Source organism: Loxodonta africana, chromosome 12, assembly GCF_030014295.1.
Source record: "Loxodonta africana isolate mLoxAfr1 chromosome 12, mLoxAfr1.hap2, whole genome shotgun sequence".
NCBI lineage: Eukaryota > Metazoa > Chordata > Mammalia > Proboscidea > Elephantidae > Loxodonta > Loxodonta africana.
This window is the reverse complement of record NC_087353.1, coordinates 13,680,549-13,694,707: the sequence shown is the minus strand read 5'-3', so window position 1 is coordinate 13,694,707 and position 14,159 is coordinate 13,680,549.

Genomic DNA, 14,159 nt, shown 5'->3' with positions numbered 1-14,159 from the left:
AAATGAGATGATATTTGTGAGAATGTTTTCAAATAGAAAATCCTTATAAAATGATGTGTTTTCATTGCCAATATTTTTACATACCTTCTGCGCCTTTTGGCCAAATTCCTATACTATTCACTTTCTCCCAATGGTTCTCCTTCTTTTGTAGGACACAAGATTAGAGTTAGGTGTATTTGTTATGTGAAATTAATGAGCTTATATGTATATGAAAATTTATGTAAACAGCATGCAAATGAAAACTCAATGCATCATGTTGAGCTCTCTATAGAATACAGAAAACCAGGCAAGACTCCTCTTACAGAAGCAAACATAAGCTTGAACGTACAAATTTTATGGCATAATTAATCATATGCAATATTTTAACAGAGGCAAGCCAAATTTCCAGTAAATAAAAATGAATTATGAGGCGTGCACACTTTTAATTCGATAAGCTGTCTTAGGGTTTGTGATGCATGTGATTACCCTAGCAGTTGCCAGGGAGTTGAGTGAGGGTCTCTTGTATTCCATTAGGAGGTGTTGAAATGAGGGCACAACTGGGGCAGAATAGAGGCTAAAATAAAGACTAAAAGGGAATCCCAGGTGAAAGTATGAGGCCTCTAAGGTAAGGACTACATTGATTTGTATTCTGTTTTGTTTCATTTTTTGCATAATTCTGCTCTAGTACAATTTCTGGGTTATAATAGTTCATCTATAAAGGCTTACAGAAATTTAGTATTCTCTAATAAATCGCCTCAAATATATTTATTCAGTATCAGTAAAGGTTTAATGATTAGCTAAAACGCACAAAATGGAATTCTAAGTACAAAGAGGAGGTCTTTGCTCTTATGCAGTTTTTGGATGGCAGGGCAGAAAAGACAAGAACAGAATCCAGTAGACTCCCTGGCAGAAGACCAGAATAGGTTCAAGACAGCTTTGGGGAGGTGGTAGTGTTGGATTGGGGTATTGAAAGATTAATAGAATTTATACACACTTGGTAAATGTTTAGAATCTTGTTACAACCTCTTTTCAGAAAGAATTTTTCAGACTAATTCAATACTAAGAGGCCTTCATAAAATTTCTACAGGCTGTGCTTTCTCTTTAGAGAAAGATATATCTCTTATCCAATATTCTTCATTAGTTCTTTCTGTGTTCTCTAAGTATTCCATTCATTAGATAAATAATTTTTGAGTATCTAGTATGTGTCAGCTACAATGTCCCGGTGTGGGGAATAAACACATTCAGCAGGTAGACTCATTCATCTCTCTATGGACATCTAGATTAGTGGAAGAGACCTATATTAAATATGTAATGAATATTGATTGTGATAAATGCTGTGAAGGAGAAATGTAAGATCTTTTTATAGTCCTTGAAGTCATAACATTTACTATATAATCAAAAGAACAATTACGAGACAACAAGGAAAATAGAAAGAGGGGTGCTTTGGCATATCAGAAGAGGCTTGTGCTAGTAGATAGTGGTCAAGGGCGAAGATGCCTGCAGGTGCTGACAGGCCCAGATCCCAGTGATGACCTCGTAGCCCTGGGTATCTTGTACGAAGTGAACATTGTGAAGGGTTTTAAGCAAGCCTGTAGCATGATCAGTTTTACTTTGTCTTTCTTCCTTCTTTCCTTTTTCCTTCCTTCCTTTCTCTCTTTCTTCTAGGAATTCTGGCTTCTGTGAGAAAAAAGAATTAGAAGGAGGCAAGGGTTGTAAAAAGAACATACTGGAAATGTTTGCAGGATACCAAAAAAGAAATGAGTGATACAGGCTTGAGTAGTGGTAATAGATGTTGAGATAAGTGACAATGTATGAGAGAAACTTAGGTGGAATTGACTGGGCTTGATGACCGTCCAGATATGTTAAGGAGGAGGAAAATATGAAGGAGAGATTCTGATATTCCGAGATTTTGTCAAGCACGCTTACGTGGATAAAAATTCCTTTATTGAGACAAGGAATCCTAGAGGAGGAACGTATTTTTGGTAGGTTGAATTTAAATGATCTGTATTCATCCAGAACCCTGGTGGCATAGTGGTTAAGAGCTCCAGCTGCTAACTGAAAGGTCAGCAGTTTAAATCCACGAGGCACTACATGGAAACCTTATAGGGCAGCTCTACTCTGTCCTGTAGGGTTGCTATGGGTCAGAATGGACTCGACGGCAATGGTTACAATTATTATTTACGTATTCATCCAAGTGGAGATGCCAGTAATCACTAGTTATATATATTTGGAACTCAGAATGAGTTCTGGAAAAAACATAAATTTGATAATCATGGACATATTAGTGATAAAGACATTAAAGAAGAGATTGCATTATGAAGTTGTGTGCTGGGAAAAGTACACATAGGACAGAACCTAGAGGAATATTGAAGGTCAAGTAGAGCAAGAGAAGCCCACAACATTAGAAATAAAATAAATTTTAGTAAAAGGAGGATAATAAAACCAGGTGAAGCTCACAAAATCAGAGCGAAACAAAACACAAGGGAGTGGTCTACAGTGTTGAATGGAAGTAATAAAAAGTAGTTGATAGCTTAGCTGTCTCCTAACTCAGTCTTCTTAGTTTCTTTGGCCCCATACCATTAAAAAAACAGAACTGAATCAACCTTTAGTACTCTAATTTACTGGAAGTATGACTTTGGATAAATATCCTAACAACTCTTACCTGCAGACTCACCGTGATATACTAAAGATAAAAATGCATTTCCATACAACTGTTCTGTTTATTAAGTGAGATGATATATGTAAGGAGCCCCAGTGGTGCAGTAGTTAAGAGCTATGGCTGTGAACCAAAATGTTGGCAGTTGGAATCCACCAGCCGCTCCTTGGAAACCCTATGGGGCAGTTCTACTCTGTCCTGTACGGTCTTTACACGTTGGAATAATTGCTATGGCAACAGGGTTGTTTTATATATATATATATGCAAAATACACGACAAAATCGAATTACACAAAATATGGTTACTTTCCCAGGACTCCAAATGCTCCCTCTTACCCCTTCTCTTCCTCCCACTTTTTCCTCCCACATGCATATAAGCACAAACGAGTAAGACAGTCTCGAACTTTTGTTTCCTCTTTTGCCCACCTCAAATGAAAGTTCAAAACATTCTGGAATATATATGGAATACATACGTTATAACTCCTACATCCTCATATATACATATAGGCACATACACCCAAATGCAAAGTCACAAAATCTCAAATTCAAAAATGGAGAAAATTTACCTGCTTGAGAGCATATACTCTCAACCTAATGTGATAGAATTATAAACTAAAACTGAAAAATAAGCACACAAACAAAATATAGTCAATACATTTGTAATTTTTTTTAATTTTATTCATTTGTAATTTTTTTATATTTTATGTTGTTTTTGAGAATATACACAGCAAAACATACACCAATTCAAGTGTTTCTACATGTACAATTCAGTGACAATGATTAAGTTCTTCAAGTTGTGCAACCAGTCTCACCCTCCTCTTCTGAGTTGTCCTTCCCCCATAACAAACTAATTACTACCCCCTCAGGTTCTTATCTAATCTTTCAAGTTACTGTTGGATCCCTTATGGCTAGTTCTTAAAAGAGCAGAATGCTCAAAGCAGACATTTTTTACTAGTTAAGCTAAACTATTGTTTGGTTTTAAGAAGACTTCAGGGAATATATTTGGTTTAAGGTTTAAAGATGATCTCAGGACAATAGTTTCAGGGGTTCATCCAACTTCCATGGCTCCAAAAAGTCTAGAGTCCATGATAATTTAAAATTCTGTTCTGCATTTTTGTATTTGTATTTTTTTTTTATTTAACAAACATTGTATACAAAGTGAATTCAAAGTAAGTCTTAAAATATTTTGAATCTAAAAAAAATGATATTAAAATTGACCAAACCAGTCAGTCAGCCTAAACATGGTGGGGGAGCAGAGGGAAGAGCTGTTGTGCTACTAATGAGTGATGACCTCCAAGTATTCCTGGTTCTCCTCTCTGGCATGTGATTGGATGCATTTTATTGTCTTCAGAAACTGGCTGTGGCTGTGTGACTTTCTTTGATCAAGTGATGTGTACAACTGAACAGTTGAAGCTCTAAGAACCAGAGAGTAATCAGTCACGCTGACTTTTTTCCGATGCTGTGGCGACCACACTACTCCTCAGTGTTTCCTTGAGTGAGAATGACTCGGACAACCTGCAGTGGATGGACAGCACGAGCAAGAAATAGAATTTCGATTCATTAAGCCACTGAGATTTTGCGAATACTTGTTACCTTAACATAACCTAGCCAATTCTGATGGATGCATCAGTCAGGTAAGTTAAAATTAAAAAAGAGAACATGACAAATAACGGTGGGAAATAATCAAGTAAAATGCTGCGGCAAAAGAATAAATCAAAGAGCTCTGAAAAATTCTTATTTATTAAATTAAAAAAAGAGAGATAGAATACACAAATAAGAAGCTTTAGTAACAAGAAAGGGAATATAAATCACAATTCTGTAGAAGATGTTCTTTTTAAGAAAACTTTATGAATGTTATATAAAAATTTATGTTAAAAAATTTGAAGATATGTTCAAAGGCATTTTTTTCCTAAGTAAAAGTAAAATTTACTCAAAAAGAGCTCTGTAATGCATGGCCCCCATATTTTATGGCATCTATATAGCTTTTTTTTATATAGCATTCAAGGTCCCTGGATGGCACAAACAGGTAAGCCCTCCGTTACTAACATAAATATTGGTGGCTCAAATTCACACAGAGGCATCTCAGAAGAATAGGCCTGTAGATCTACTTTCCAAAAGATCACAGTCACTAAAAACCATATGGAGTACAGATCTACTCTGACACCCACGGGGTCACCATGAGTTGGAATCAACTCGAAGACAACTTCTTTTCTTTGTGGTGTTTTTATATTTATATCCTTCAAGTAATGCACACTTTTAAACTATTTAGAGGTTTAGGGCATAGAAAAAGATCAACAATTTTAAGGAGACTGATAAAACTTTGGTATGTAAACCTAACAAAGACAGCCTACATGAGTGGATACACACACACACACAATTTGAAGATTACAAGGATGCTCCAATACTCCAAAAATATTAATACATATTTTCTAATTAGTGCATATGTTATTATAATTCATCTAAATATAATAGAAGAAGAAATCCATCCACTCTTTTTGAGTGGCAATAAAATTAATATTAAAATGTAATTTTTTTTTTAATTAAGGGCAATGTCAGTAACTTGATATGGAAGAAAGATATTTTAATATGAGATATGGAATGTATCTCAGACTGGTTGCAGTCATCTTGATTAGTAATGAAACAAAGAAGCATTTCTATTAAAATTGGTCATAAAGCAATCAAGGCCGTCATCCCTGCTGTAATTAATACACTGTTCTTGAATTTCCAGCCAATGGATTCAGTGAGAAATATAAACACATAGTATAAACATTGGGAAAGATACCATTATATTCAAAATACATGATAGTCTAAATAGGAAGTTAACTAGTTTAAATGAGGAATTGCTCAATTTAAAACAAATTAATAAAGGGGAAATAATGACATCTAAATTTTATGATTAAAGATCAGATGCACTAATGTAAAACATCGAGGACAGAAAATGCATCCACTAAATGTAAGCGAATAAAAATAACAAATAAAAACATGGGTGTTAATTACATTCCATCATAAAAATAAAAATCATTACTTAATGCAAACGAATTAAAAAAAAAAAAAAAACTCTTTGCCATCAAGTCAATTGCGACTCATAGCGACTGTATAGGACAAAGTAGAACTGCCCCACAGAGTTTCCAAGGAGCGCCTGGAGGATTCGAACTGCCAGCCTTTTTGTTAGCAGCCGTAACGCTTCAGCACTGCACCCCAGCAGTATGTAAATTTATGTTGTTACAAATGGGAAACTATTCATAGGAGCTCAGTCCTATTTCTAAAAGCATGCCCATTCTAATTTATCCCCACACATTATTTCCGTTCAAGACTTAAAGATATGTCAGGAAATTACAGTTTCTTTCATTAAAGTATTTTGTTAGAGTGACTGTCACTCTCTCTGCACATAGCTAGCTGAAATTGTTTTCAATCTCTGCAGAAGGTAAAAGCCATGTCTTTTGCTATTTTAAAGCATGTCCCTACCAGCCTCTCTGACACAATGCATTTTTTCACTGCAGTGATTGGGCAATAACCCTCTCACCACCCATACCATTTGCTTCTAATTTTGAGAACTGTTGATTTTGTCTGGAGCCCTGGTGGTGCAGTGGTTAACAGCTCGGCTACTGACCAAAAGGTCAGCACTTTGCATCCACCAGCCACTCCTTGGAACCCTATTGGGGCAGTTCTATTCTGTCCTATAAGGTCGTTATGAGTTGGAATCCACCCAGCAATGGATTTTAGGGTTTTTTGGTTGATTTTGTTTAAGATGGAACAATAAATATAGATGGAACGGTAAGACTGAATATCACCTACTTTCTTTCTATTCCCAAAGCTAAGTAAGAGCTTGTTCCTTGTTCCAAAAATCAGCTGCCATGGAGTTGATTCTGACTCATGGCAACTCCATATTTGTCAAAGTAGAACTGTGCTCCATAGGGTTTTCAGTGGCTGGTTTTCCAGAAGTAGATTTCCAGGTCATTCTTTCAAGATGCCTCTGTGTAGACTCGAACTGCCAACCTTTTGGTTAGCAGCCAAGGGCATTAACAATTTGTACTGCTCAGGAACTCCTGTCTGATTGGAGGTTCCTAATGTAAATAAACATTTTTTTAACTCTTTGAAACCCTTTATTGCTTCTGTCATTGGTAAGTCGCTACTGTATTTGTCGTCTAAATCACAAGTAGTCCTTTTAAGTGAATCTGCTGGAAAACCTCACTACGAGGTCAGGAACAAAAACAGCTGCACTTCTGAGTAACTGGTTTGCTCCTATCATATAGAGAGTTAATTCTTGTAATCGTCATACTTTGTCTTTACTTAGGCTGCTAGGAAACTTGAACTCCATCTAGTACAAAATTCTATGCTAAGTATTTATGTGTGCTGATATATCCTGACTGCCACATGTTCTATCCACTCTTATGTTTTCTCATACTTGTTTCCTTCTTTACTTTTTTTCTCTCTTACTGATTTTTTTTAGTGTCTGCTTTGCTAACTTATTTTTGCAATGAACTAAGGAATATACCAGTCTTAACCTGTTGCCACCATGTCCATTTTGACTCATAATGACCCTATAGGACATAGTAGAACTGGCATATAGAGTTTCCAAGGAGCAGCTGGTGGATTCAAAATGCTAAACTTTTGGTTAGACCACTGCACCACCAGGGCCCCATAAGCAATATACACATTCCTTAAATATCAAAAAATTGCATTGCATATTATCTTTTACCTGACCTCCCTACTTTTCTCCCCCTTAAACAATTTACGTCTTTTTCGTGTATGTCTATCATCCCCCAAATCAAAATATGTTTTGATCAAAGGAATAAGCTTTAGCTCCACTCTCTGAAGATGGTGATTAATTTTCCTGTTATGGCTTTGGGGTCTTTTTAGCAATAGCGTGGTCACTGTAAAGAAAAGGAAAGGGGAGAATATTCATAAAGAAGAAACGCAGACTGGTGCTTTGGGACATCCAAGTACCCTTAAAACCTTGTGAGCTGCTAATTGCTTTAAATCCCACTCTTGAAAGTGATTCAGGGGACAGTGAGTCTGTACAGACTTTTACTATCTGAATCAATATCGATGCTTTAAAAAAAATTGGCAAGAACATGAAGACCTTGAAGCTTCCCTTGTTGCATGGAAACCAAAATGGAATATTAAATATTTAAAAAGTAGGTCAGACTTAATAAATGCATTTTCAAGTAATCCAACCTTTAAATTAAGCCACAGTATGGGATAGATGGATTTAAAATGATGTGCCAGCAGCCACCCCAGTCCACGCTGGTGCTCCTATTATGTCAAAATTCTATTGACACAGAAAGAGCTTAATGAAAATTTACATCCAAAGAAGCCACCATAAAAACCCAGAAAATTAAATGCCTTATTCTCAGTAGAGGCAAATATGCAGAGAGGGTGGGGATTATGCCAAGACCTGGTGTCATAAAGTCTGGGAAGTGCATTTACAAGGAGAAGAGGTTGTAACAAACACACCCACATTGCCACTTGAGATGTCAGAATTCCCATTCTGCTTCCACCACAAAGTGACAATGTCCCTCCCACCCCCTGTATTGAGAATGATATTTTCCAGTCATTGCTAAGAGGCTCTGGGAATGGGACAGCTTTAATGAAATACACTCTGGGCTCTGTAATCTTTCAATGTACTGGCAAGTGAATGTATATTATAATCTTTTCTCTGTCACCATTTCTGGGATAGTGAGACTGGCATTGTTCCATGAAGATTGTATTTCAGGGAAGAGGGGCAGCCCAGAGCTGTCAGCATCTGTCTCTATTTGAGGCAAAGACCAGGAGACTTGGATGATACCTGCCTCTTGCATAAAACAATAATGAACATGACAAAAATCACCCCTCTATTTGAACTCCATCAATCTCTTCCCGATAGTTTGCGTGAGAGCTGCTTCACCATGTGGGCAATCTAGATATATCCCCAAATAGTCTCAATCGTTTTAATCTTAATTAGCACAGATACCCTCTCCAAACATCAAATTCATCCAAGGAGAAAAAAAAAACTTCTAGAAATCAACTAGTGTAGGTGTTCTGAATACTGGATCGTATTTGTATAACCTGGGGAGTTATTTTAATCATGGCTTAGAACTAACCATGGTGAGCTGTCCTGCCCCTGCCCCCAGACCAATGAGATCAGTATTCCTACCGGGATCCAAGCATTAGTGTTTTAAAATGCATCTCAAGTGAATGTTTGAGCTAGAATGAGAACAATTTAAATCCTATCCTTGTCCCATAAATGGGACCAGGCCAAGTCATCTATTACAAGAACTGACCTACTCTCTACCTTAAGAATTATGTCACCTATAACTTACTTCTGCAGAAGGCAGTCTATTGCAATTTAAGACAATTCTAACTTTTTCTCAAGTAATAATTTAGACTTAAAAAAATTAAAAGAATAAATTTCACCCCTGTACACATTCAAAGACAATTATCATTGTATGATTTCATTATGCTTCTTTCTGCAGGAATCTTGATTTGCTCATTCTGATTCAGACCTGTGTGTCTACACAAACACATGCTTCCAAACCATTAACTGAAATGAAAAGATAAAGAAAGAAAAGCTCTCCCTTGACTTGATGGTTTAATGCCATTGGTTCTGTTTGAAACTGGTGCCTTAGAAGGATAGTGGATACAAGAGTGAAGTCTTACGAACACCTTCAGAAGCAGTTAGATCAAACATCCACGGAAGTGTTTCTATGGAGCACAGTTTTAACTGAAGCAATGCTCATCAGATCTGAGCTAGGCAACTTGAAATGTGGTCCTGGGCGGAAATAAATTTGCTTATCCTACAAATTATTTATCCCTGCCTTTCACAAACTCTTGCAGATTATTGATGCATTTGGGAAGCAGGAGGATGTTTGTCCCTAGGTGCTCATGTGCTATTTTAAGCTAAAATGTATTGAACATTCTAATATCAATAGTGTTCAGTAACTTTGCATTTAGCAGTCTCTATGTTTTGCCATTTGATTTAAAAACATAAATTATTTTTAAATAGCTTTGTAATGCAACATAAAGTGAGAAAAAGTTCTTAATTTTAAGGGTGGTGCATCTTTTCTTTAACTCTGTGATAAGAGAAATATTATATGATTTGAAAATGAAAACTGACTTCGGTTTAAGTTTAATAAATCGAGAAGTCAGAGTAGCTCATTTAATCCTAATAGCATCTCTCAATATCCCAAAGGAAACCCCACTGCTGTCGAGTTGATTCCGACTCATAGCAACCCTACAGGTCAGAGTAGAACTGCCCCACAGAGTTTCCGAGGAGCGCCCAGTGGATTCCAACGGCTGACATTTTGGTTAGCAGCTGTAGCTCTTAACCGCTACTTCACCAAGGTTTCCTCTCTCAGTATAGGAATTATTACTATTACCACTTTACACATGTGAATACAGAGCTTCAAAGTGAATAAAAAATTATGCAACTCAATGAATTGTCAACCTTTATTTTGTTTCCAAATCAATTAATATTTACATGTTTTTACATGAGGCACAAAAGTATATATTTCTGATGGAAAAGCTATAATGCTTTATTCCTTTAGCCCAACACCCTCTCAGATATAAATTCCAAAATTGAGGAAAATAAAGAATTAATGACCATATCACCATACAGGAACCTAAGAAGAATATTTGCACGAAGTGTAAATATGTGTCTTTTCCTAACTTTGTGACTGTTGAAGCTAACATAGCCCTTTTTATTAAAAAAAAAAAAAAAATTTTTTTTTTTCTTTTTATTACTTTCTATCAATGAGTAGACACTTAATTTCCTACACTAGGTGACGGGCATCCTTGATTTATAGAAAAAAAAGAGTAATTGCCTTTAAATCAAAATTATGTATAACTAGAATCTCAATAGATTCCAGGTGAACAAATGCTCGGTCACAGCCTGGGAATTTGAGTTTGACTTGCATGACTTACAGAAGGAGGTAGGCTCTATCCGGGCCTATTTTCCTCCTTTGATCGACTCTTTGTCACTCATATCTCAGTCTAGAATTTCCTCAGTGTAGAACCCTTTTAAGCTCTAATGATTTTGTCTATATCTTTCATTAAGTTTAAGATCATAGATTACCTTGTGATCCTAAAAGGAGTTTACCCTGTTTACCTTTGTTGCTTAGGACCATGGCACTGTGCTTTGCACACTATAGAGACCCAGTTACCCTCTATTAAATTATAAATTGAATGAACAAATAAATTTAAACTTGAACTGGGGCACATTACAGGGATAGAGAACTAGTGCCTGGGAACAAACTCCTTTTAACCTTCAGTTCCTTCAACATAGGGCTCATATCACAATGAAGGAAGGATTAGCTGAGAGAAGAAGAAATATACAAGAGTCAGATATGTTTCTGAACTTGGGAACTATTCTGATCAATCTCAGAAAGAAATGACAAAACTAAATTTATTATGAGACACACACTTTCATTCATTCATTCAACATACAGCTACTAAAACTTCCTTGTGTCAGGCAGAGTGAAAATCAGAATGAATTAAAAAAAAAATAAAAGCATATAATGGATTAGAGCATAACAACGAATTAATTGCTCAGGTGAAGCCATGGTGAGGAGAAGGGCTAATTCCCCCTGCCCTGAGTGGAAAGGGTAGAGGTCCTCAGAGGGCAGCCAATTACCAGCAGAATTTACTTTTATCTGGTGATATTGTTCCGATAACACTCAGTGGAGAGGCGAGTGTGAGGGGCACACCTGTGTGTGTACAGGTATACGTGTGTGGTGGGGACGGTGGCCGATGTGTCCCTAAAATCACAGGCTGTCCTTGACAGGAACGCTCCGCAGGAGCCCAGGATGGCAGCAGCTCTGACATTACAGGGCGCTGCAGGGCGAGATGTCCTGCAGAGCTCTGAGACCACAGCTGTCACTCAAGGAATCATTAGCAATGAAAGGGAGGCGGTGAGGCTGCCTGTGTTGTCATCACACTGCAGGAAGGTTGGCTGCCGACCAAATTAGCTTGCTTAGGGAGTGTGAATGAAAATGACATGGAATCTGAATGTTAATGAAAATTTTCTCTTGCTTCAGGCTTCAGATTCCATCCAGAAAGCTGTCATCTGGAAGACATTATCTTCCTTCGCTCTCATTTTGGTTTGAGTTTTCAAGTTTACATACAATGTAAAAATAATTTTTAACCAGCAGTGCTTGGACAATTGATGTTTAGTAAATTACATAACTGAGTCAGTGGTGGAAGTATGTCCCTGTGGAAGAAATTATTTCAAGGTAGTAATATTGTTTTCTTCTTGGGTTTATGTCTATGAAACATGAAAACTCTTATTCCAAATGAGAATATTTGAAAGAGGTCCAACCATCACTGTTAGCAAGGCTGCATTTTTGCTTCCTTCTATATAATGCAAAGTAAATAGCAACTAATATGATGATGAAGTATTAAACAGCCTTTGTTTTAAATGGACTACCATGTGGCATCACCTATCAGTCTACTTACTTATTGCAAAGACCTCTATCAAATGGCTTAATTTGAAGCTTGGTTATGGTTTGCTATAAAATATTTTAAAAATTTTTTATGAAAACAGGGAAATTAGGTAACCAGAAGTGTGTAGATATAGAATAATGCATGTAGATATAATGTATGCATGCTTTGACCTGCCCATGATTAATAAGTGGAGATTCATTAGAGTTACTATTTCTAAACAGTTCAAAATATAGAGAAGTGTCCCCTTGATTAGAAACATTTCTTTTTCATTGGGCATGGGGGTTATCAGAAGTGGGTTTACTACATCTCTTTCTCTGTGTCACTCATCTTTTGTGAATAAAGTTGGGATTGTGGAAAATTAATTCCAAATTTTATATAACATAGGAACCATCTGTATGATTTCTAAGCCATAAAAAAAAAAAAGCCATAGTAGATGCAAAATTCAGCATCCTGAGTCCTCATATAAAAAAAGATATGAAGATATGAAAAAGACTTACTGCCCGAATAAGCTGAAAACATATGTCCCCATAAAACCTATACACAAAATTTTATTGCAGCTGTATTTATAATTCCCCAAAATTGGAAGCAACCAAGATGTCCTGCAATAGGTGAATTGATCAACAACCGTCATCTCTCCATAGAGTGAAGTATTTAGTGATCAAAGAAGAGTTACCAAGCTACAATAACACGTGGAGAACCTCAAAACCATATTGACAAGTACCAGAAGCCAGTATGAAAAAGCTACATATTTCATGATTTTAACTATACATTTTGGAAAAGGCAAAACTAGAGACTGAAAAGACTGGTGATTTCCAGGGACTTAGGGAGGAGGAAGGGATGAGTAGATGGAGCACAGGGCATTTTAGGGCAATGAAACTAATTCTGCATGATACAGTAATGGTGGGCACATGGCATTCTGAATTTGTCAAAGCCCAAAGCGTGAACCCTAAACTATGGACTTTAGTTAAAAATGTATCAATATTGGTTCATCAATTTTAACAAAGGTACCACAAGAATGCAAGATGTTAATAACTGGAGAAATCACATGCAGAGGGAAAAAGGGTATATGAGAATGTTGTACTTTATGCACAATTATTTTGTAAAACTAAAACTGTTCTAAAAATTTTTGTTGTTGTCAAGTCAATTCCGATTCATGGCGACCCCGTTTGTGCAGAGTACAACTGTTCCACAGGGTTTTCAATGCTGTCACCAGGTCTGTATTCCATGGAACCTCTGGATGGGTTCGAACTGCCAAGCTATCCATTAGTAGTCAAGCACTTAACACTTTGGGCCACCCAGGGATTCCATCTCTAAAAAATAAAGTCCATTAACCAAAAAACACTCTCCAGCCACAATATATATAGCTAAACTATTCACTATGACAGAAACAAATTTTCCATTCCAAGCCACCAAGTGAAACCTGACAAGAACTTCCCACTCCAGTCAGAGCCCACTCCTTGCTCATTTATTCATTCCACAAACAATTACGAACATCTGCTGGTGGGAGAGGTCATCCACTATGGGCCCTCAGCGTCTTACTCATTCTTGGTGGCTGCCAGGCTGCAAGGTTTGTCTATCTCCTGACACTAAAGAAGATCAAGGCAGCCATAAAGCAACCACTAGACAACAGTTTGCTCCCCTGGAAAGGGGTGTTTTGGCTTATTTGGTCCTTGCTACAATGTTTGTTGTTTGCTCCAAAAGTGCTGGACTTTTTGCCCTGGGTTCCTGTTCATCGTGTGTGTAGCATCCATCAAGGCCCATGGGGCACCACGAAGAGATTTGGGGTCAGGGGAGTTAGTGCAACCTGGCTAATTGCTCTGAAAAATAAATAAACCCAATATTTGGGAATGATGATAAGGATTTTTTTTTTTTTTCAACAGAGAGCTCATTCGTCTGGAAGGAAGGAGATCAGTTTTGAGTTCTGGTTCTATAATTATCTAGTTTTGGAACTTTCAAAAAATCACTGAACAGTTCTTCACTTTAGTTTCTATATTTTTAATACAAAAAATTATATTGTTTTCTAAGCCCAACATAATTAATAAAAAAAATTTAGGACCCATGAACATACATGTGAGGGACAAAAATAGCATAATAGCACTTTACTA